The 22720-nt window shown below is 40.4% G+C and overlaps 1 protein-coding gene across 3 annotated transcripts in view; it reads right to left on the bottom strand.

Moving 5' to 3' along the window:
• Nucleotides 1–22720, bottom strand: part of MID1 (midline 1) — a 329808-nt gene that overhangs the window by 208222 nt on the left and 98866 nt on the right. The gene's annotated exons all lie outside the window — the stretch shown is intronic.

The raw sequence follows: 22720 nt of genomic DNA, 5'->3' as shown, positions 1-22720 counted from the left end.
ACTCACACATGTTCATCCTAAACATTGTTCTCACTATTACCATAATGTCAACCAAATCCTCTGCTGCTTGGGGGGGGGAACATTTGTAGAATCTTGAAAGGATGGAAAATCGTTTCAGTTCAATCAACAAAACCTACTGAAATAATTCTCAGACATTTGGCTTTTGCTAAAAATCTAGGTATAATTTCACCAAACACTTTTTCTAGTGACTGTGTAGAATATGTAAAGGGACATATAATATGTTCCTTTGACTCATATTTTTTAAATGGCATTTGTTAAGTGCTTTACTATGTGTGAGGCACTGTGCTAAATGCTGGGGTAGATTAAAACTTAATCAGCTAGGACACAGTCCCTGTCCCAAATGGAGCTCACAGTCTAAGAAGGAGGGAGAACAGCTATTGAATCTCCGTTTTACAGTTGAAGAAACTGAGGCACAGAGAAGCTAAGCGATTTGCCCAAGATACCACAGCAAGCAATAGGCAGAGCTGGGAATAGAAACCAGGTTCTCTGACGTACAGGCTCGTACTCTTTCCGATAGAACATGCTTCTCTTTTGCCATTAACTCAGCAAAAGACTGTTCTGGAAAAGATACTTAAGAAGTCTTCTTTAATAGAGGATGTTCTTTAAAACCTATTTATATTTGAACCTTGTAGTCACACTTTAATAGTGTTAAATAAAAGAGAAAACTAGACACTTCTTTTCAAAATCCAAATTTGGTGCAGTACAGAATCTGACGGTTGCTGCCAACCGCCTTAATGTTCTTTGTCTCCACATAAAATCAGTGGGTAACGGACTACACACAAAGTATTCTTACTGAAAGTGTGTATGTATATGTGTACATATACACAAACACCCACCTTCGCGTCAAACAGAAACTCCTTACTATAGACTGTAAACTTATTCAGTCACCTCGTCCCCTTCTATGTTACCTCCCTGATTTTCTACTACAACCCAGGCCACTTGCTCAACCCCTTCTGTGTTTGCCTTTGCACTTGGATTTGCACTCTTTATTCACCCCTCCCTCAGCCCCGCAGTACATAAGTTATTTGTAATTTACTTGTTTATATTAATAGCCACCTCCTCCTCTAGAATGTAAGCTCTTGGTGGGCAAGGGACGTGTCTACCAACTCCATTATACTGTACTCTCCCAAGCACTTAATACGGAGCTCCGTCCACAGGAAGTTCTCAACGAATATGACCGATTGATCGATAGATAAATATACACATTTACTGCATTTACACCCTAGAATTGATGGAATTCCAATGAGGAATTGGGGTGTGTTAAATCCTCCTTCTACAGCATCTGAGAACGTACACCAGTGCCGCCATCTGAAATCCTTAAATGGCACACACTGTAGTTGTACAACCCAGAAAAAGATCTTTAGGATTTTAGTTATGAAGAACTTAGAGAAGCAGCATGGCTCAGTGGAAAGAGCACGGGCTTTGGAGTCAGAGGTCAGGGGTTCAAATCCCGGCTCCGCCACTTGTCAGCTGTGTGACTTTGGGCAAGTCACTTAACTTCTCTGTGCCTCAGTTACCTCATCTGTAAAATGGGGATTAAGACTGTGAGCCCGATGTAGGACAACCTGTTCACCTTGCAACCTCCCCGGCTCTTAGAACAGTGCTTTGCACATAGTAAGCGCTTAATAAATGCTATTGTTATTAGAGAAGCAGCGTGGCTCAGTGGAAAGAGCACGGGCTTTGGAGTCAGAGGTTACGGGTTCAAATCCCGGCTCCGTCAATCGTCAGCTGTGTGACTTTGGGCAAGTTACTTCTCTGTGCCTCAGTTACCTAACCTGCAAAATGGGGATTAAGACTGTGAGTCCCCCGTGGGACAACCTGATCACCTTGTAACCTCCCCAGTGCTTAGAACAGTGCTTGGCACATAGTAAGCGCTTAATAAATGCCATCATTATTATTATTATAACTTTTCAGATCCTGAAGTGATCCTTGCGAAAGCCTGCTTTTGACAGAACCATCATCATCATCATCATCAATCGTATTTATTGAGCGCTTACTATGTGCAGAGCACTGTACTAAGCACTTGGGAAGTACAAATTGGCAACATATAGAGACAGTCCCTACCCAACAGTGGGCTCACGGTCTAAAACCATGCCATCAAATAAAGTTTATTACCTCTCTAGACCTCGGAGACCCACTTCTGTTCCTTACGGGCACTGCTGATGCTAGAAAAAGTTTCAGATCAAGGGCACTTGCAAAGGAAACGCTATTGATGCTTAGGTGCCGTTAAAAACTACTTGTTACCTTGTGGCTTTCACCCCTTTGGATTTGGCTGCTAAATTAGGCGTGTCTGGTATGTCGCACCTTTTCCGCGAATGTCACGCTGATGGATGGCAGGCATGGAAAGGCGAACATGACAGAACGTGACCTACGGAGCCTCAGAATGTGGATGGAAGCCTCTCTGACTTGACGAACAAGGAATCAGATAAAAGTGAATACCGATCACTGAGTAAGAAGGTGTGCATATATGCATGAGAGGCAAACCACTCACAGCATCTGTGAGTCAGAGACCAGCCTCAGAACAGGCCCCTGAGATGGTGTTTTCGGACAAACCACATTCACATGACCCAGCTGCGCTGCTCTGCCCTCTTGACGTAAAGCATCATTTCATTATCCAGCCCTGCATTTCTCTGAGAAATGTTGTCACACATAGGTTGAGATGCGGAGTTCAGGATGATGTGAACCTGCACCACTAACTAAATAACAAAGTGGTCAGTATAAATATAGATATGCTAAAGCAAACTGCCAAAATGACATTTTTCACCTATGAGTTGCGTCTAGTCTTTCTTACTTAAAACCTAAAGAACGCCTGAATGTGAGAGAGAGCGAAGAGGAAATGCTTTCATTAGACAAAAAGAAACAGTGGGAGCCAGCTTAGGGCGCAGAGTGGAAATTGGTAAGAAAGCACTGAAAAATCTGCTCTTTGTTCCTCAGATTATGGAAGGATTTTTCTCAACCCAGATCATCTCTATGTGGCTTGTGAAAACAGAGCCAGACACCAAAATGGATAGGGTATCAGAGTTAGAATTATCACAGTGAAGTTTGGAGCTCTGGGGGTTTAAATGAACTAATTTCCTGAAATCTACTTTCCTTACTGCTGTCAGGAGTTGATCTTTTTAAACAATCTCTTCCATTCTTTCAGGCAAACCTTTTTTTAGCCATTGTTTAAAGACTGGCCCAGGTACTGAGCCTTATAATGCCCAGTAGTCATTTAGGGCTGAGTTACAAAAAATATAAATTTTTGGATATATGAATTATTGTTTCACTGTTCTAAGACAACCTGAAAAATCTCTTTTGGTGTCTTTTTTTATTCTCCGGGAAGAGAGACATGTCCTGTTTTTAGCAACAAATAGAACATCTTCTAAAATATATTACGGTTATGTCAACTCAGATAAAGGTCAGTGAATGCATTTGTGGGTATTCTAATACTGATTTGGTCACACTATTTGGTGAGCACATTTAGACAAAGGACATACTGGCGGTGATAATGTCAAGATTAATTCAGCACTTGGACACCTCTGATATCCTGATCTTCAGTGCAATCCTACATCTCAGACCACATTTAGCGATGGGTTGGCAGAGACCCTTTGCCTGGAGCGAATATTTATGTGCAAGGTGCCATATTATCCAGTACATAGAACAGTAAGCACTTAACAAATACCATCATTATTGTTGTCTTTTCCTGGCTCTCTATTCATCGTATATGAGTCCAAAGAAGATGGTGAAAGGGAACAGAAGTGGAGGGCTAGGGCATCTTTTTAGAAAATGTCTAAAATATAAGCCTGAAATAGTCCAACCAATCAACCCATGGTATTTACCTAGAACCTAATGCATGTTAAGCACTGACTTTCATGCAGGAGGGAGCCATTTGTGAGTCACGTTAGTAGGAAAACCAAAACAAAACAAACACTGTTGGGAGCCTAAGGAAAGTACTATCAGTGTTGTGAGATCACCCACAGGTAGGAGTGGAAGCTGCTGGAATCAGAAATTCAGGGTTTATGGAAATTCCCCAGGGAAGTGGAGATAAGATGGGGAGGAGCTGCCTACATTACTTAACTATTTGAATCCTTCCACCCCTTTTCCATGTCAGCCCGGACCCCCGCGCACTAAGAACTGGGGGGCTGGGGAGTAAGAAGAAAAGTAGTCCTGTCCAATCAGTTGTGAGATAAAGAGAAGGGAATGAAAGCACAATTTCCACTCTGACTTCCCTTCTCTCCCTAAGATAGCCCTGCAGTCCTGTACATCTCCTAGAGTGTTTCTTGTCCACTGCTCTCCTGGATTCAGAGGATTAACTGGATCCCTTGCATCTGTAACCCATAATCAGACTAAGTAAAATTCAGAGTCTAGCGATGGAAGATAGAAGTTGTAAAAAGAAAGTGTGGAAAGGAAAGTTAAGACAAGAATTAAACAGTCAAGTCAAAATGGCAGGCAGAAAACCTGCACAGCTGAAAACGTCCAAATTGGATGGGCATCAACAGGAGATTAGTGTAATGTGTGTCTGCTCCCTATAATGCAGATCCTATTTTTCCCACATAGCCACAACATCCTGGACCCTAGACTTTAGAGTTTAGGAATTAGCCTAAGGGGACGGTTTGGAAGCTTAAACATCTGCTTTAGATACCTCTCCTCACTATGAGTGGAGCCTTTATCTGCGTGAAGAAGATAAACTGAGTGTCATAAACTATTTCTGTGAATCAGTGTGTACAGTGAAGCAAACCTCAGGAAAGGAGACCCTGGAATGAAAATAGAAGTTATCTTTGGGGTTGAACCATATCCAAATTTCTGGAACCAGGTGATAACCAACTTTTTAAGCTAGGTGAGTTAGGACATAATCCACCTTATGGAAGTTCAATTTAATTGGAAACAAGAATCATATTTGGAAATTGCTTGAGATAACGAAAATTGATGGAATAAGGCTCCAGTAAGAATGTACTCAGGGAATGTTTTCGGAAGTGGTGATAAACTTGTACAAAAGGAATGGGTTGAGGGGGGCGGCGGCGGTTAAAATCAAGGCTGTGGCTTAGGAGCAAAGGCAACTCTAAAATTAGTGTAAAAGATAGCAGCTTTGACATGAGACTCAAGACATACCCCTCTTTGTTTTTTCAACATTTATTGCTCTGGGTCGTGGCCCATACGCTATCTGGGGAAAGGGACAAGGCCATCAATTAAGAGGAGCAGAAAATTGCACAAAAAAGATCATTCCACCATATCTGTCCCTATATGGAAAGAAAAAACTCTCACCCACGCACTACATGAAAGCATGACCATGGAGTAGAAAGAAAAGAGAACTTGTAAAGGAGAAACACTTTGGGAATGCTGTGTAAGAAGAGACGTGCAACTGAAATGTAAGAAAAATCTCATAGCTCCAGAACAACTTGAGTCGGAATGAATTTTCTCCACCCAAGGTCAAAGGGAAACCAACGAACAGCGCTCTGTGTTCAAAAGAAAGGTTAACTAGAGAGGCTCCTGCTACAGGGAATAAGAAAACAGAGACTCAAATTCTTCAACCTCAGATGAATGCCCGAAGCCTTTGCTGACACCAGTGGAAACTCTGTGCAATATGTAAGGACACAACTTGGATTTACCAAAGGACCTTGCAGTGATTCATCTTCTAATTTTCTCAGTTACCAAAAGAGAAGGGGAACTTCGTTGCCAACCCTTGGCTAATCCTATTATAACTGTGGCTCTTATTACTCTCAATATTTTCTTAATGGACTTCTAAGGTGTTGTAAAAGAAGAGGATATACCAAACCTGTGCTTATTTTTTTCTTTAGAAATTTGCTCAGGAAAAGTAAAGAGTATTCTATTCACAAAGAGAAACCTCATCCATCTTTTTTGTCCCCCAAATACTGAGCCCTGCTTTAGCTAAAGCCTCCAACTGTCAGAACATTCTTAGTGCTGTCAAATTCTTAGTTTGAGCAGAGCTGACTCTACTATCAGACCAGCTGAGTGAATGTGAATTTGGGGGTTATGGCTAACCAGTGGGAGAAATTCAAAAAAATGGGATGATTTGACTTTGGAAATCCACCTTAACCCTGAAGAGATAAGCAAAGGGACTCCTTCAAAAGGACTTCTTCCACACAATCTCAGCTTCACATTTTCTAAATTGTCTTGCTTTGTATTAAAAGCATATTAGAAACAAATCTTCACTGTATACTGACATATTCAATTACAATCATATGTTCTGGATAGTAGAATCTGTCTAGACACAAGCATACCACTGTGTCTTAGATGGAACAAGATTCATTGCAGTAGCTCAACTGAATGGCACAGGGGCAATTTTTTATATTCTTTGTTGCAGAGTATAGTTAATACATCATTTCACAGCTCAAACATTACAGGAGTTACTTTAAAAGACCTGAAGAGTGCAGTAGAGTGGATAGAAAAGGGAGCTAAATGATTTTAGGAAAAAAAGTCTGTAAATCAAAGAAAAAGGATGTCACCATTCAGAGGGAAGAAAAGTAACAATAAATGAATACAGAATTCAAATTAAACTCGGTCAAATCAAGGCTCCTAACTATTCTACAGAAAGAATTCTTCACTATTGTTTTTTATAGCTTTTAATAGCAGAGAGGAGGAGAGAGGTAAACGTTGGGGACTGTACGCTCATGCATTCACAGAACAAGAATAGGCAGGCGATTACCTAGTTGCCCCAACACATTTCCTTATGTTCAAAGTCAGCCTGAGGGTAAATCCTCTAAAAGTTTAAAATGCATGACCAAATACAATCCACTTCAATAAATCTTGCAAAAAAAGTAGCTTTAATATTTGTAACTGCCAGAAAAAAGTGCATGCTTGATTATCAATCACACAACAATTGCATTTATTGAATACTAACTGAGTGCAGAGCACTATACCGGGCTCCCTGTGGGCAGGGATTGACACTCTTTATTGCTGTATTGTATTTTCCCAAGTGCTTAGTATAGTGCTTGGCACACAGTACATGCTTAATAAATACGATTGAATGAATGAATAATGAATGAGAGTACAATATAAAAGAGTTGGGAGACGGATTATTGGCACTGATTAATTTTCATTCACAAACTCTCAAAATAAATTCATTCAGTCATATCTATTAAGTGCTTACCATGAGCAGAGCACTGTACTAAGCACTTGTAAGGCCATAAAGGATTCTGTCCTGATTTATTCCTAAGGTCCATCTGGCCCAGAACTGTGTTTCTGAGAGTGACATTAAAGAGTGCTTGTAGAAACCGTAGATAGGTTGCCCGTATGTTAAAGATACATTTTCTCTGACACTAACTTCTAATAACCCATGTAAATACTTCAGCCAATGTAAAACAGTTGTCGAATCTATGACTATTCACTGAGAAATGCTGTATTTTTGTTGTGGTTATCATCCTTAAAAAAAGAAAAAACGGTCCACTTTCTGCTTTCTGTCATTTTGAAATTTGCGGAGGTAGGCTCAAGTTCTCAGAAAACTGACCTTCTAGAGAACTGAGGAGAAAATTTCAAACGAAAAGAAAGAGAGGGAGGGAGGGAGGGAGAGAGAGAGAGAGAGAGAGAGAGAGAGAGAGAGAGAGAGAGAGAGAGAGAGAGAGATATGGTTGGTTGCAAGGGAACACACTACCTTCTGCAAATGAACACATGCTATCCCACAGGTAAGACTCCTTTATCTGCCATCCTCCCGCCTATTACTTGTTGATTTAGGATCATGTTGCTAGGCTCCATAACCTGAGGTCCCAAACTCCATGGCACTAGGAGCATCCTGGAACTGCCATGCCTGGCAAATTTGATGCCTAGTGCACCAACAATAAGGAGAGATGTGGAATTTGATGTACTCAACTGGGGACCAGAACTTGACTCATAAAAAGCAATCACTTCACTATTGGGCATTTATTAAAATAGCAGTTAGTGTACATACCTGCTAAATGTTTGCTTACTCGCTTCTACAGTCTTAATAGCTCCCAGCCATGACAATGCTATCCCATCTTCAAGTGTCAACTCTGGAAGGGGAGACACCACATCACACCTGTTTTGTCTGGCACTGAACACAGAACCAAACCCACATGGGTGCTCAAAGATGAAGGTGACAGGGATGGCAATAAAACTGGAATTTATCTAGCACAAGTTATTAAATGTCACAGATGGAATGCGGGTTCTTGCATCTCTGAATCTTTACCAGAGACAAAAACTGCTAATAGTGTTGTAAAGGGGCCTCTGCACGCTTGGCATCACAGTTACTGGTGGAAGGGCAAAATCTCCAATGGCTGAAAAGCCATTTATCTCTTCAGCTCCTTCATGGCATGTATGTGACAGAGGCGGGTAAAAGCCAGGAGGCAGAAGAAAGTAAGGGTCAGGATGAATGAACTGAGACCAGGAAAAGGCCTGAAGCTGGAGAAAGACCATAAGTGGTCTCTTTTATTATTATGCACTATAGAATAATAATTACTATATTTATCAAGCGCTTACTATGTGCCAGAAACAGTACTGATAGAATGTACCATGTAATGATATATAGTGTTATATATTACTAATGATAATAATAATAATGGTATTTGTTAAGTGCAATGTGCCAAGCACAAGATAATCAAGGTGCCAATGTTGCCCCTGGCCCCTTGCTGCTTATAATGCCAGAGTGCTTCTTTCACCAGCTAGGCCTCCAAAATGGATCCTGAGTGCCATTTCCCCTAAAATGACAAAATGAGGGTGAATCCACTAAAATACAACTCTTCCTTCTTCCCCTTGGGATTCCAGTGGGCCATACACGACCGTGTGGTTGACAGGATCAAATTGCCCGACTTCAAGAGCACATTTTGCTATGTGCTGGGTAGTCTTCTTTTTCTGAGTAAGCAGATTATTGATTACAAACTACAACAATTCCTTTGGAGCCACTGTGGTCAACCATATTAATCCAGTTTCTATAAAAGCAAGCTGTGTCCCATATACCAAAAATCCTTATGAAATTTCCAATGGAAAAAAATTAGTTGCGAATACTTGTCCCATTGCACATACATAACTCCATATTGCATTAATGGTTTATTAAACAGAGACCCTGAGGAAGAACAAATCCACAGAAAGCAGTGAAACAAAACAGTTTATAAATAAACTCTGACTTCAAGAGTTAGTCATAATAAATAGCCAAAGCATAACTGTTGAGTTTTAAACCAATTTCACATAAATACAGTTGGTTTGAAAAATAAAGCAACATTGAAAGTCGTGAAACGCTTTTTTAGATATAATAGTTTTTCTTCTCCTGTTCAAAAAGGGCCAAATTACCTTAAAGGGTAAACTTCCATATCCCATTCAGTAGGTAGCTTCGCCTTCAAGCATGTGTAGTACATTTACAAGTGTAGAATTGAAATGAAGGACTCATGCTGCCTTGAAAAATTGATCAAATGACTATCATTTGTATGACTTCAGCAAGGAATGAAAGAATATTAGAACCTCACTGTAATTGTTCTGTACATCCCTTGATCTACTTAATAATTCCTATGCCCTAACTCTGCTTAACCTCTAAATGACTTTGTGTCCTTGTTTTCAATAATTTAATGGAATTGATTGAGCGTTTACTGTGTACAGAGAACTGCTCTAACAGCTTGGGAGAGTGTGGGACAATAATAATAATAACAATAATGATACCATTTATTTAAGTGCTTACTATGTGCAAAGCACTGTTCTAAGCGCTGGGGAGGTTACAAGGTGATCAGGTTCTCCCACATGGGGCTCACAGTCAATCCCCATTTTACAGATGAGGTAACTGAGGCACAGAGAAGTTAAGTGACTTGCCCAAAGTCACACAGCTGACAATTGGCGGAGCCGGGATTTGAACCCATGGCCTCTGTCTCCAAAGCCCGTGCTCTTCCCACTGAACCATGCTGCTTCTCTAATAGACAACAGAGGTCGTAGATACATTCCCTGCCCAAAATGAGTTTACAGCCTAGATGGAGGATAATAATCCCTATTATCAGATAAGGAAACTGAGGCACAGTGAAGTTAAATGACTGAACTAATGTCACCTAATAGAAAAGTGGCAGAGCCGGAATTAGAACGTGATTCCCAAATTTGTGTTCTTTCCACTAGCCCATGCTGCTTTCCTCACTATTAATAATAGTGATAATTGTGGTATTTCTTAAACTCCTACTATGTACCACGCACTGTGGAAGATACAAAATAATCAGGTCAGGCACAAACCCTGCCCCATACAGACACACAATCTAAGGAGGAGCAGCGTGGCTCGGTGGAAAGAGCCCGGGCTTTGGAGTCAGAGGTCATGTGTTCAAATCCCGGCTCCGCCACTTGTCAGCTGTGTGACTTTGGGCAAGTCACTTCACTTCTCTGTGCCTCAGTTACCTCATCTGTAAAATGGGGATTAAGACTGTGAGCCTCACGTGGGACAACTTGTTCACCTTGTAATCTCCCCAGTGCTTAGAACAGTGCTTTGCACATAGTAAGTGCTTAATAAATGCCATAAAAAAAAGGAGGAGGGGGAATGGATACTGAATCACCATTTCTAGATTGTGAGCCCGTTGTTGGTAGGGACCGCCTCTATATGTTGCCGATCTGTACTTCCCAAGCACTTAGTACAGTGCTCTGCACACAGTAAGTGCTCAATAAATACAACTGAATGAATGAATTTTACAGATGAGGGAACTGAGGCACAGAGGAGTTAAGTGACATGCCTTAGGTCACACAGCAAGCATATGGAGGAGCGGGATTAGAACCCAAATCCTCCGACTCCCAGACCTGTTCTTTCCTCCTCACACATATGCTCCTCATACACATACAACTAGTCAATTCAGAGCAGCTTGATACTTGCAATAATAATAATAATAATTTTGGTATTTGTTAAGCACTTACTATGCGCCAAGCACTGTTCTAAGCGCTGGGGGAGATACAAGGTGATCAGGATGTCCCACATGGGCTCACAGTCTTAATGCCCATTTTCCAGATGAGGTAACTGAGGCACAGAGAAGTTAAGCGACTTGCCCAAAGTCACACAGCTGACCAGCAGCAGAGCCGGGATTAGAACCCATGACCTCTGACTCCCAAGCCCGCAATCTTTCCACTGAGCTATGCTGCTTCTCTATGCTTTAACAACCTGCACTCAAAATGTATATTTCTATTCTGCAGATGTTATAGGTCTGATTTAACTCAAAATGGCCTCATGACAGTTTTAAAAATTCCTTTATAAATTGGTTTTACTGTATATCCATATAATAAATGACTACTCATTTTACTGAGGCATGTGGCAAAACCTGATACTGAAAACTTTAAGAGTTTTCTTAATCTTTTAGACTCCCAATTACAAGGGAAAAAGGCTACTTGAGTAATGTTGACCAAGCCAAAAAACTCTTTGAGGTTTCCAAACACATTACACTAAACTCCATTACTTGAACACTATATTTGCCCTGTAATCTACAGTCCAACTAACCAATTAAGTCCTTTCCAGATAGGTTACAAATCGTTCAAAATAATGCCCACCTGGCATATCTTTGATCTTAATTTGATAGAGTGCACATGGAAAGCTTTGCAAAGAATTTAAAGGTCAGCACCTGTTGGAAGGCAAAAGTAAGTTTTTGGTAGTGAGAACTTTCTGTTATTCTTGTAAAGGCAACTTAGATCATATATGAAAAAGTATTTTGAACTCACTGGCACAAGGAACTGAAATGCAATACATTTTTTTTAATACGTTCTCTAGCCCGCCTACATACTGAGTTTTCATGTTTTGACAAACAAAAGCTTTTTTGGTTTTCAAGATGTCTAAATTTAAAGATCTATTGATCAGTCGTGGCTATTGGGCACTCACAGGAGGCAGGGCAATGTATGCATTAGGAATCTGAACAGTATAACAGAAGCCAAGGCACAGATTCTCTCCTCAAGGAGTCTACAATCTAGTGGAAAGTAGCTAAACACAGCATTCAGGTAGGCTCAAACCACCAATCTTTCAGTGAACGGCTGAACCCTTAGGTTAAAATCCCTTCTAAACAGCTTTAATTATTTTTCAGGTTTATTACCAAAAGCGTTTTGGGTGAATTATAATTGAAAGAATGATATTTTGTAACTCAGAGAAATAATTCAGGCAATGAAGTGAATTATTCTATGAAGGGTTCTTTTGCAACGACGGGAAAGGTCTTCTAAAAATCCGTCTGAAGCAAAGGTAAATAAACTACCCATTTCTCTATTACCCACTTCTTAATTCCATTTCTTTATAAGAGATGCATAGCACACAGCCAATGTAATTAGTACTGGCCCAAGGGAATAAAAGACTATTTTGTATTTGAGTACACCTAATCTCCACAGTCTGTCTAGATTCCAGAGAACATTTTCCTTCAGAGTTCACATTATCTTAATGAAAATTCTCCTATGCAGAGTCTATAAAAATTACGCTTTGTTATTGTTCCCTTTTCACTACATCTTAGAATTCACGAAGTAGGCAAGTGATACTTGAACATTTTTGAGGCCTTTTGTTATACAAACAGTATGTAGTAGAAATAATATAAACAATTTTACATTGCGTGGTTACTAGAGACTAGTTTACACTGAAAGAGCAATACAATTCAACTCTGTAGTATGAAATTTATGCAAAGTATGTTCAAGAGCACTAACTCGCTACTTACAAATATGTAACCAGCTGTAGGGATTAATGAAAAGTTAATTTTTAAAAATTAAAAATTAATTTAAAAAGTGACCCCTTTGTGGTTTTAATTAAAAAGGCCCAACAAAATCAGAATTTGACTATTAACTGATTAGCTTGACAGTAAAAAGAATTCAGGGAGAAAAATCCACTTCTAACATTGTAACAGTAAACTAAAAGAGAAGAAATGACGGACTCTGAAATCTATCCATAGGAGGCAACTTCTTGAATGAGTTAAAAAAAATGCTGAAATAATTAATAAAATTAAACTTCAGAGGCCATGGATCCCCACATCCCTGAAATTTAAGAAACAACATATTAAATTTCAGAAATTGACTTTTCCAAGAGGGAAATCCTCTAGCTTTTAATGAGTATTTTGAAAAATGAAGATACTAAATCCTATCTCATGGGGAAGACTTTCTTGCTTATCATTCAATCATATTTATTGAGTGCTTACTGTGTGCACAGCACTGTACTAAGTGCTTGATGGTATTGTGCCTTTAAGTGAAACACTTGGAAAATCCGGAGTCACAACCCCTTATCGGGAAAGTAGTTAAACTCAGGTGGTAGAGATGCAACTCCAGATGAACTAACAAAGGAAAAGGGAGCAGAGTTCAGGCATGAGGAATGTCAGTAATTTACTAGCAGATGGGATGTAAGGCTTATTCTGAATTTGTATCTTCAGTATCTTCAGTGCAAACTACATTGTACACATCTTTGCACACAGAAAAAAAAACACCATGAGTTTCCATGAGTGTTGATGATACATAACATGCAAATTTTATATTACTTGCATAATCTTACATTAATTACTAACATTATTGTTAATAATAATCGTGGTATTTGCCAAGCTCATTACATTAGACACAGTTCCCATCCCACATAAGGCTCATCAACTAAGGAGAAGGAGAACGGGTATTTAATCCCCATTTTACAGATGAGGAAACTGTGGCATAGAGAAATTAAGCTATTTGCCCAGCAGGTAAGTGGCAGAGCCAGGATTAAAACCCACGTTTCCTGAATCCCCATCCTATGTTCTAATGCAATCAATCAGCATCTCTTTTGGTTAAAACCCATTCTGTGTCTTTCTTACAACCTTTAATGACACCTATACATGTTTACTAGATTCTGAGATTATTGAAGGTAGGGATTGTGTCTACCAAATCTACTGTCCTCTTCCAAGTGCTTAGTATGCTCTGAACAGTGTAAATGCTCAAATACCTTAATTGATTACCTTAATTGTTTACTGATTAGGGGACTTCCCTCTGATGACACAGGTACACAGCAGTTTCTGGGTCACAAACTCTTTTCTGAAGAAATTTTCCATAAAGGATTTTAGGGAATGTGATCATATACAATGCCCCGTTCTATGGCATCAAATCAAATACAATGACTTAGACTAGACTAATGTCGGTGTGAAACAAATTGGAGCAAATCCTTAGAGAGTCTTTAAAACCAGATGTGAAATTTTACATTGGATGTGAAGGGGGGTAACATTTAATTAATACAATTAAGTATATACTGGAAAAAAAGATAAGTAAACACATTACAGAATAGGACCACTCTTGTTCTTGTCAAGTAAAAGCATGAATTTTGGGGTAGAAAGTGAAGTTATGATCTCTGCTCTGTATAACAATTGAGAATTGTTCCAATAAGGCATGCTAATGAGCTGATAATATGCACTTACCAGCCAAAAGAAGATATGCATGTTTAAAAGAAGCTATTTCATCGGATAAAATTCACAACTGTTTTATTTTTAATGTTCTCAAAAAATATTTTTTACCTCATGAATTTTACTTTTGGTCCAAGGAGTTAAGCACTGTGAAGTTTTCAATAGTGTTAAAAGTTTTTAAATAGAAATTACTGTTTTCATCTGTCCCTGACCTTAACTTCAGTTTCTTTTTAAACAGATCATTCCCACTTTTTAAAAAAGGAAAATTATAGAATTACAGTTATTGGCTTGTGTGAACCTCTGTGCTTGCATTCATTTGGATGTTTCAATACTCACAGGAAAATACCACATACATCCTGAAAATTTTCAGAATGATCATTGAAACTACCCCCCAATCTTTTTTTTTTTTGAGCAAGTAGCTCAACTGGCACATTATTCTAATAGTTAACTTAAGAAACTAATATGTTAAGCAAAGGAAAAAGAATCACTCAGCAGCAGCAAGTTCTGTAGATCATCCAAAATTGTACTGCCCATTGAAGAAGCCAAATTTTTGAATGCACAAAGATACTTTAAGTACCTATGGTCTTTTCAAGTCCTCTTAATACATATTGTTCACAAAAACATTTCTTCATGACCTTAGTAGCAAGGCACACAAATTCACCTGCTAAGCAATAAAATCGCTCACTGATCCTATTTGTAAATCTGTCCAAATTATAATTTCATCAGGTCTATGACTGAGCCAGCTATGTTAATATGCCCCTTTAGAAAACTATTAAACACACTTATTGTTACAAACCACGACACAGAATTAAGTCTCAGAGAAAATGATAAAGATTTCAATAATGAAAAAAACCTTCCAAATGTAGAATAAGCAGCTGCAGTGAACTGCTTAAAATCCATACACAGCTAATTAACTTTTTTGCTGGCAGTCAAATGATTACAGATGTTCCCCAAATGTAACCTTTCTCCATTTTGTATATGGAATTCACTCTGTAAAGCACTTTTCATTCTCTGTTGTGTATAGATTCAAGAATATAATGATCTCTCCAGAACAACATGCCATTTGCATACATAATATTTTTATTAGAAATCTGGCTCACCTAAGAATTACAAAATAATGATACTTCTGGGGAATGTGACAGGATATTCAGGAAGCATATCGTCTCTAGAAAATGTATCCCAAAGCACTACTGTTTCTGTAGTCTAAACATAACCTAAACAAATTAATTTTGGTATGAGATGATTTAATATTTGATTAACTGAAGTATGTCTAGATGGATGCAGAACACTTGCACTTGATGAAAAAAATGAATTCTTTAAGAATTTTCTTTCAGAGTTTGTAGATGGGCATTTGGTCCCAAATTCACTACCTAAGATGGCTTTTAAAAATGAATAATTGAGGTATTTTCTAAGTACTTATGTGCCAAGCACTGTACCAAGTGCTGGGGCAGTCCCACAAGGGGCTCATCATCTAAGTAGGAGGGAGAATAGGTAGTGAATCCCCATTTTGGGGATGAGGGAACTGAGGCACAGAGAAGTGAAGTAATTTGCTCTAGGTTACACTGAAGCTAACTGGCAGAGCTGGGATTAGATGGGCCTCAGTTACCTCATCTGTAAAATGGGGATTAAGTCTGTGAGCCCCACGTGGGACAACTGGATCATCTTGTAACCTTACCAGTGATTAGAACAGTGCTTTACACATAGTAAGCGCTTAATAAATGCCATTATTATTATTAGAACCCAAATCTTCTGATTCCCAAAGCCACACTCTTTACACTGCGCCACTCTGCTTCCCAAATAAATTAAATTCTGGCTTCTGAAAGTCAATACATAAATTCTGGATACATATCATACAATAATTGCTGGCACAGGGCAGCATCCGTAAAGGCTGTCCAATGTTCCACCCAAACACATCAGGCAATTCAATTCCCCCCTGTCACCTGCCCTCTGTCTAGCCCAGTCTTGAACTTTAGCTTCTTGGAGGGTTGTGGGGCAGCATGGCCTAATGGCAAGAGCATGGGCTTGGGAGTCAGAGGATGTGGGTTCTAATTCCGGCTTCGCCACGTCTGCTGTGCCTCAGTTACCTCATCTGTAAAATGAGGATTAAGACTGCTGGCCCAGTGTGGGACAGGGATTACCTTGTAATCTACAAGATACAAGGTAATCTACCCCAGCATTTAGAACAGTGCTTGGCACATAGTAAATGCTTAACAAATACCATAATTATAATTATTATTATAGAACTGGATGGGGAAGAGGCAAAGATTTTGGGAAGCCTCTTTACATGGCCCGAATTCTCTGCTAACCTCTATCCAAGACCCTGGTCCAAGTGGAGAGGCTGGGATTTGAGTCCACGTTCGGGATGCAGCAAAAGCCCTACTCAGTTACTCCCACCTGTCCCAATTCCCATTCATTAACCACAGCCAGGTGGACCTGGAGGGGATCTCCCAGTCCCTGTGCACAGTTCACAGCTCCTTCTCCAGCTGGGAATGCCTACAGATTGAAGCAATGCCTGGTCTCCATGGTGACAAACAATGATAGACAGCTACAGACACATGCTGGAATGAACTTGGAGCTGACACAGAGAGAGAGAGGCACTGAGGGCCGTGGTCTGGTCAAATCAAACTGGCTCCCTGCTTTTTGTTTCATGGAGGCCAGGATTCAGATATCTGGCTATGGGATGCTGTCTGGCACTCAATAATATTACAGTACCCCATCCCTAATTGGAGGGGTGCCACATATGTTTGAGCAGGGACCATGTGAACCCCTGGTTTACACCCACTTCTCTCCCCAGAAATACTGAGGGGGGAGGAACAGGGCTGAGGACATAAGGGCAGAAGTGATCTGATGATCACAAATGCCAAGGAACAGTGGATGGGAAGGGGTCTACGACGTAATTTTTAATCATCTGTAATGTTGGGGCACCATGTCGGGGCTGCTCCTGTAATTCATTCATTCAATAGTATTTACTGAGCACTTACTGTGTGCAGAGCACTGTACTAAGTGCTTAACCTAATTACCCATAAGGCTGTGGGAAAAGTTACCCTATGTTATAGCTTTGACAGTTCTCCCACATTGTTGAGGTAGACATTAGCGACGTATCCTGAAGTATGCCTGAACAGTGAAAATCCACGGAGGATGTTCATGTCCCATCAGACTGGCAGTCAGACACCTGGGTGAGCTGACTGACTAGTTCTTCAGCTTCCCATTTCCTTTCCTGATTTCAAGTTCTATTTTTTCACTGTACAGTCACAGCCCCAGCTCAACAAGAGCGTCCATGCGATCTGGCCAACCTCAGCGCTTCGCTTGGCTGCTCTTTCATTTGCCTTTTTTCTCCCAGTCATCACCTTCAAACCAACTTAGCCACTCATCCCTCATACGACCTTTCATCAGCCCAGTTGTGTTCAGTTTTTTGGAATGAGATGGGCCCTCCAGTAAAACATTTCCCAGCTGCATAACTAAACTGAATTTAAAAAATCATATCCAAATTAAGAAACTTTATGACAAGTTGGCAGTTTTGACTGAACATATGAATGGACTGATGCAAGAATTCAATTTGGACCCTTTAGGTGTACCATTATGCAGGTCATGAAATGCATTACGTCTTCACAAAAGAACGTGAGAAACCTGAGGAGCTAACCACTCCAACCAGAATCCATCTCTCCCCACTCCACTGTGTCAATTTTGGACTAGGCAGTCCTAAATCGCGAGAGGCTACAGAGGGTATTCCCTGGATCAGTCTGCCCCACCCAAAACAATCCAAGAAAGCATTCCCAAGATGGATTTTACCCTGAAGCAGTTGTATGGCTTATGCATTGAGCACTATGTATTCAATACAGTGCTCTATACACAGTAAGCACTCAACAAATACAATTGTTAATGTATTAACTTAGTACAGTGCTTTGCAAACAGGCATTCAATTAATGCAGAACATTGTACCAAGCCCTTGGGAGAGTACAATAGAAAGAGAAAATAGAATAAAATTAATGGACATGATCCCTCTTCTCAAGGGTTTTAGATTAAGATACCACAAATCCTTCAATCTCAATCATCATAATATTTGGCTTCTGAAACGCACATCCTAGTTGAACAGAATGAAGGCAGTAAAGTTCCATCTGTTTATTTTCTCCCAGGATTTGGTACATTGCTTTGCACATAAGCAGTTAACACTATTACTATTACTCCTAATGCTACTCTGCAATGTATTGCCCATCACGTAAAAATGATTGTATTAATCCCAGGTGGAATTTTTAGAAAAAATATCCCAATCAGCAAAAACACCCCAAAATGCACTCTACTGTAAAACTATTATTATACTACATCTACAGGGGATGCAGTGTGGCTTAAGAGTACATGCCTGGGAGTCACGGGACACAGATTCGAATCCCAACTCCATTACTTGCTTGCTATGTGACCTTGAGCATGTCATTCAACTTCTCTGTGCTTCAGTTTCCTGTAAAATGGGAAGTAAATATCTGTTCTCCCTCCCCATTAGGGTCAGGGACTATATCTGATCTCATTATGGTTTAACCCCCCCAGCACAGAGTAAGCAGTTGCTATTTTTTTAGCTGTTATTCCAACAAAGAATTACTTCATAAAGGAAGCTCCCAAAGGTGCTCTAGATTAAAAGCAGCTGTTCAATAACAAAAAATGTCTTTATTGTTTGTTCCTATGAGTCAAGAAAATGTAAGATTTCTAAGAATTGTCCAGCAAGACTTGTCTTTCTATCTCCTGGTCTATTGTGTGTACTACACAAAATTATAGGGAGGGAACACAGCCTAGTGGAAAGAGCATGGGAATGGAGTCAGAAAACTGGGGTTCCAATCCCAGTTCCAACATTTCACTTGGCCGCTCTGTTCCTCAGTTTACTCATCTGCAAAATGAGGATAAGGTACATTTCCTCCCTCCTTATTTGTGTGGCCCACCAGGGACAGGAACTGTATCCAATCTGACTATCTTGTATCTCTCCCGGTTATGAACATGGTGAGTTCTTAATAAATGTCATCATTAAGACATGATCTTGGGCTCTCTTTGAGGAGTTTTCATTAAAGCGATCTACATCCATCCAGTCTGGCGCACTATTTAGAGGAATATATCAATCTTGTGCCTTTTCAAAGAATCTGCTAATCTTCATGGACCTGCAATATCCTTGCAAGAAGGATTTCCTGCATTTATAGAACTTCTTTGGCTCCTCTTAATCCCCTATCCCTGACTTGCATTCTCCTCCCCTTCGGTGCAACCAAAATCAATCTGATGCTACTGCAGTTAAGTGCTTTGAATGCAAGGTTACTTTGTTCACCTTCCCTTTACTTTTCTATTAATAGCTGCATAAGTAGAGTGGAACAGCAGGAAACCATTATCTTATCGTGATGCCTTGCTAAGCAATCAGCTCGTATACTGGGCTGATTACAGTATGGGATTTATTTTTCCTATCAAAAGGTGCATTCATCTTTTCAACTGACCTGTTATTTCAAGAGTTTGAGTTAGGCATCCTTGTTGACAAAAGAACTTACAGTCACCTCATGTACTTGTACTATCTGATCTCACATTCCCTCTAGACTGCATGGGCAGGGAATTTGTGTGTATTTTGTTTTACTGCACTCCTCCAAGTGCTTAGTACAGTGCTCAATAAATACAACTGACTGATTGACTCACAGTTCTTACGCTATATGAGGCAGTTGGTGTTCTTTCAGTGCTCCAGATTCAACCCCCTAAATTGCAACAGTTCTTCACCCTCAAAACCGAGCCAAGCATAAAGGACAATGAGGCCTATTTTCCCCGGCTCGGGTGAAACCTCACAGAGCTGGGTGGATTAGAGGATGGTGCCCAGCTGATCTGTGTTTCAGGATCCTTCCCTTATGGGTTTACTGCACAGAGCTAGCCTAACTCTGCAAGCCTCTGATGGTTGTTGGGTAGGGACCGTCTCTATATGTTGCCGACTTGTACTTCCCAAGCGTAGTACAGTGCTCTGCACACAGTAAGCACTCAATAAATATGATTGAATGAATAATTGAATGAATACGCCCCAACATTCCAGGGTGGACACCAATCCCACTGTCCACACTGCCTCTGTGCCATCTCAACTTTATTATTTATTCCGTCTGGGACACTTACTTCGCAAGGTGTAGCAGCCCCCAAACCCACAGCAACTTGGGATGATCTTGGCCTTTTAGGGGCTTGAGGCAGACACATGTGGCCTGGTTTACTAAATGTATTAAGCCTAAAGTTACCATGCGGAGTTACCACCCCGCATACCTGCTTAATGCCATAAATATCCATTCCCTTCAGAAATCTGGACTCTCTGGTTGGCACACCACTGGGATGGTTTGCTGCTTTAGCTCCTTGTTACCCACTGTATTTCCTCCTCTTCACAAGAGTATTTGTTAGGCAATTACTATGAGCAAAGCTCTGTGCTGAGCACTGAGGTAGATAGAATACAAGCAGATCAGACCCTGCCCCCTTCCTTGTCACATCCTGAGGGGGAGGGAAAAGCCCACTGTTGGGTAGGGACTGTCTTTATATGTTGCTGACTTGTACTTCCCAAGTGCTTAGTACAGTGCTCTGCACACAGTAAGCATTCAATAAATACAACTGAATGAATGAATGAATGGGTAAGTCTGTAAATCCTCATTTACAGAAAGAGAAACTGTGGCACTGAGTAACTAAGTGCTTTGCCCAAGACTCCCAGCAGGCAAGCAGAGAGGCCAGGATTAGAACCCGGTAACCTGACTTTCAGTCTGGTGCTCTTTTGAAAACCTTAAATCCTTAACCGTGTCTACAAACTCAGTTGTATTGTACTCTCCCAAAGACTTAGTATAGCGCTCTCTGCACACACGAAGCACTCAATAAGTGTAACTGATTGAGTACTGAACTATGTTGGTAAGTTTTTGTTTCACTTCTGAAGGAGAGAAGGGTTCAATCAATCAATCAATCATATTTATTGAGCACTTACCGTGTGCAGAGCACTGTACTAAGCGCTTGAGAAGTACAAGTTGGCAACATATAGAGACAGTCCCTACCCAACAGTGGGCTCACAGTCTAAAAGACTGTATAACATATACAGGTATATTTTATAAAATAAAATAAAATAAATCAGGTATAAAATAGAAAATAGTGGCTAGAGCAGTGAAAGTTTGTTGCAGGACATGAGGAAAACAGTAATGTGTTGGCTTCCTCTTTCTTAGCCTCAGGGGTGAAGCGAGGGAGAAAAGGAGAAAAGGCAAGAGATTCAGCCAATTCCCCTTTATCTGTCAGCCAGTCAATCGCATTGATTGAGAGTTTACTGTGTGCGGAGCACTGTACTAAGCACTAGGGAGAGTATAATGTAACAATAAACAGACCCATTCGCTGCCGACAATGAGCTTACAGTCTATCCCTTGGTAATAGCAAGAGACTATGGACTACGATACTTACAGAGCACAGAAGTAATAACAATCCCTTTTCCTCTTCTCCCTGCTCTAATTCACTGAAACATTACACAGTCCGTTATCTACAGTGTGATAATTTCCTAAAAGGTTTGTGGAAACAGAAGGCTAGAAAATGTCTGTCAAGTATTTAGTAATACAGATAATCACATGCTCATTTTCTTAAAGGTCTAGGGATTTCACAAAGAAGCATCTTGCCTCAGCTGATGATTGAATCAGTACCTGAAAAGTGTGTACTTGGGTTTCTTTGAGTAATTTGGAGGAATGTACTTCAGTTTCTGACAACCAGCAGGAAAAGAAAAAGACACCTGTATTCATTAAAGCAGATTTCCCTAATCACCTTAATGTAATGGAAAACTTCCCAGGGTAGGAAATAATTTTAAATAACCCTTAAAGTGTCTGATCGGATCATAACTGCTCTGCTCTGGGCCCTACAACTGTTTCTTTAAAGCCAAGTGAGCTCCTTGGGCTTCCTGTGGCCGGAAAACACAGTGCGAGACAGAAAGACTTTAATTCCATTCGGCACCTGAACAGCCACAAGAGACACTGATGTCTTTTCCTGACCTTCCGGGCCTTGACTCGGCGAGTGCTCAAGTTAATTGCAAGGGGCCAGGAGAGATGGTGATTTTGTTTTCACGGTAACGGAATGAAAGAGGTTGGTTCTCACTGATACTGAGATCCAGTCTGTTCAGTAGTGTCATCTTCAAACCTGAAGCCTTTATACACACACACACACACACACACACACACACACACACACACACACACACACACACACACACACGTACAAATTCTTTCTCAATGACTACTTGTTGGAAATGTAGGAGGGTCTGGGAAGCAGCATGGCCTAGTGGGAAGAGCAAGGGCCTGTGAGTTGGAGTTCGTGGGTTTGAATCCCGGCTCCACCACTTGTCTGCTTTGCGACCTTGGGCAAGTCACTTCTCCGTGCTTCAGTTTCCTCATCTGCAAATTGGGGATTAAATCCTACTCCCTCCTACAGACTCTGAG

Source organism: Tachyglossus aculeatus, chromosome 15 (assembly GCF_015852505.1).
Source record: "Tachyglossus aculeatus isolate mTacAcu1 chromosome 15, mTacAcu1.pri, whole genome shotgun sequence".
Classification (NCBI taxonomy): domain Eukaryota; kingdom Metazoa; phylum Chordata; class Mammalia; order Monotremata; family Tachyglossidae; genus Tachyglossus; species Tachyglossus aculeatus.
This window is presented reverse-complemented; position numbering and strand designations above follow the sequence as displayed.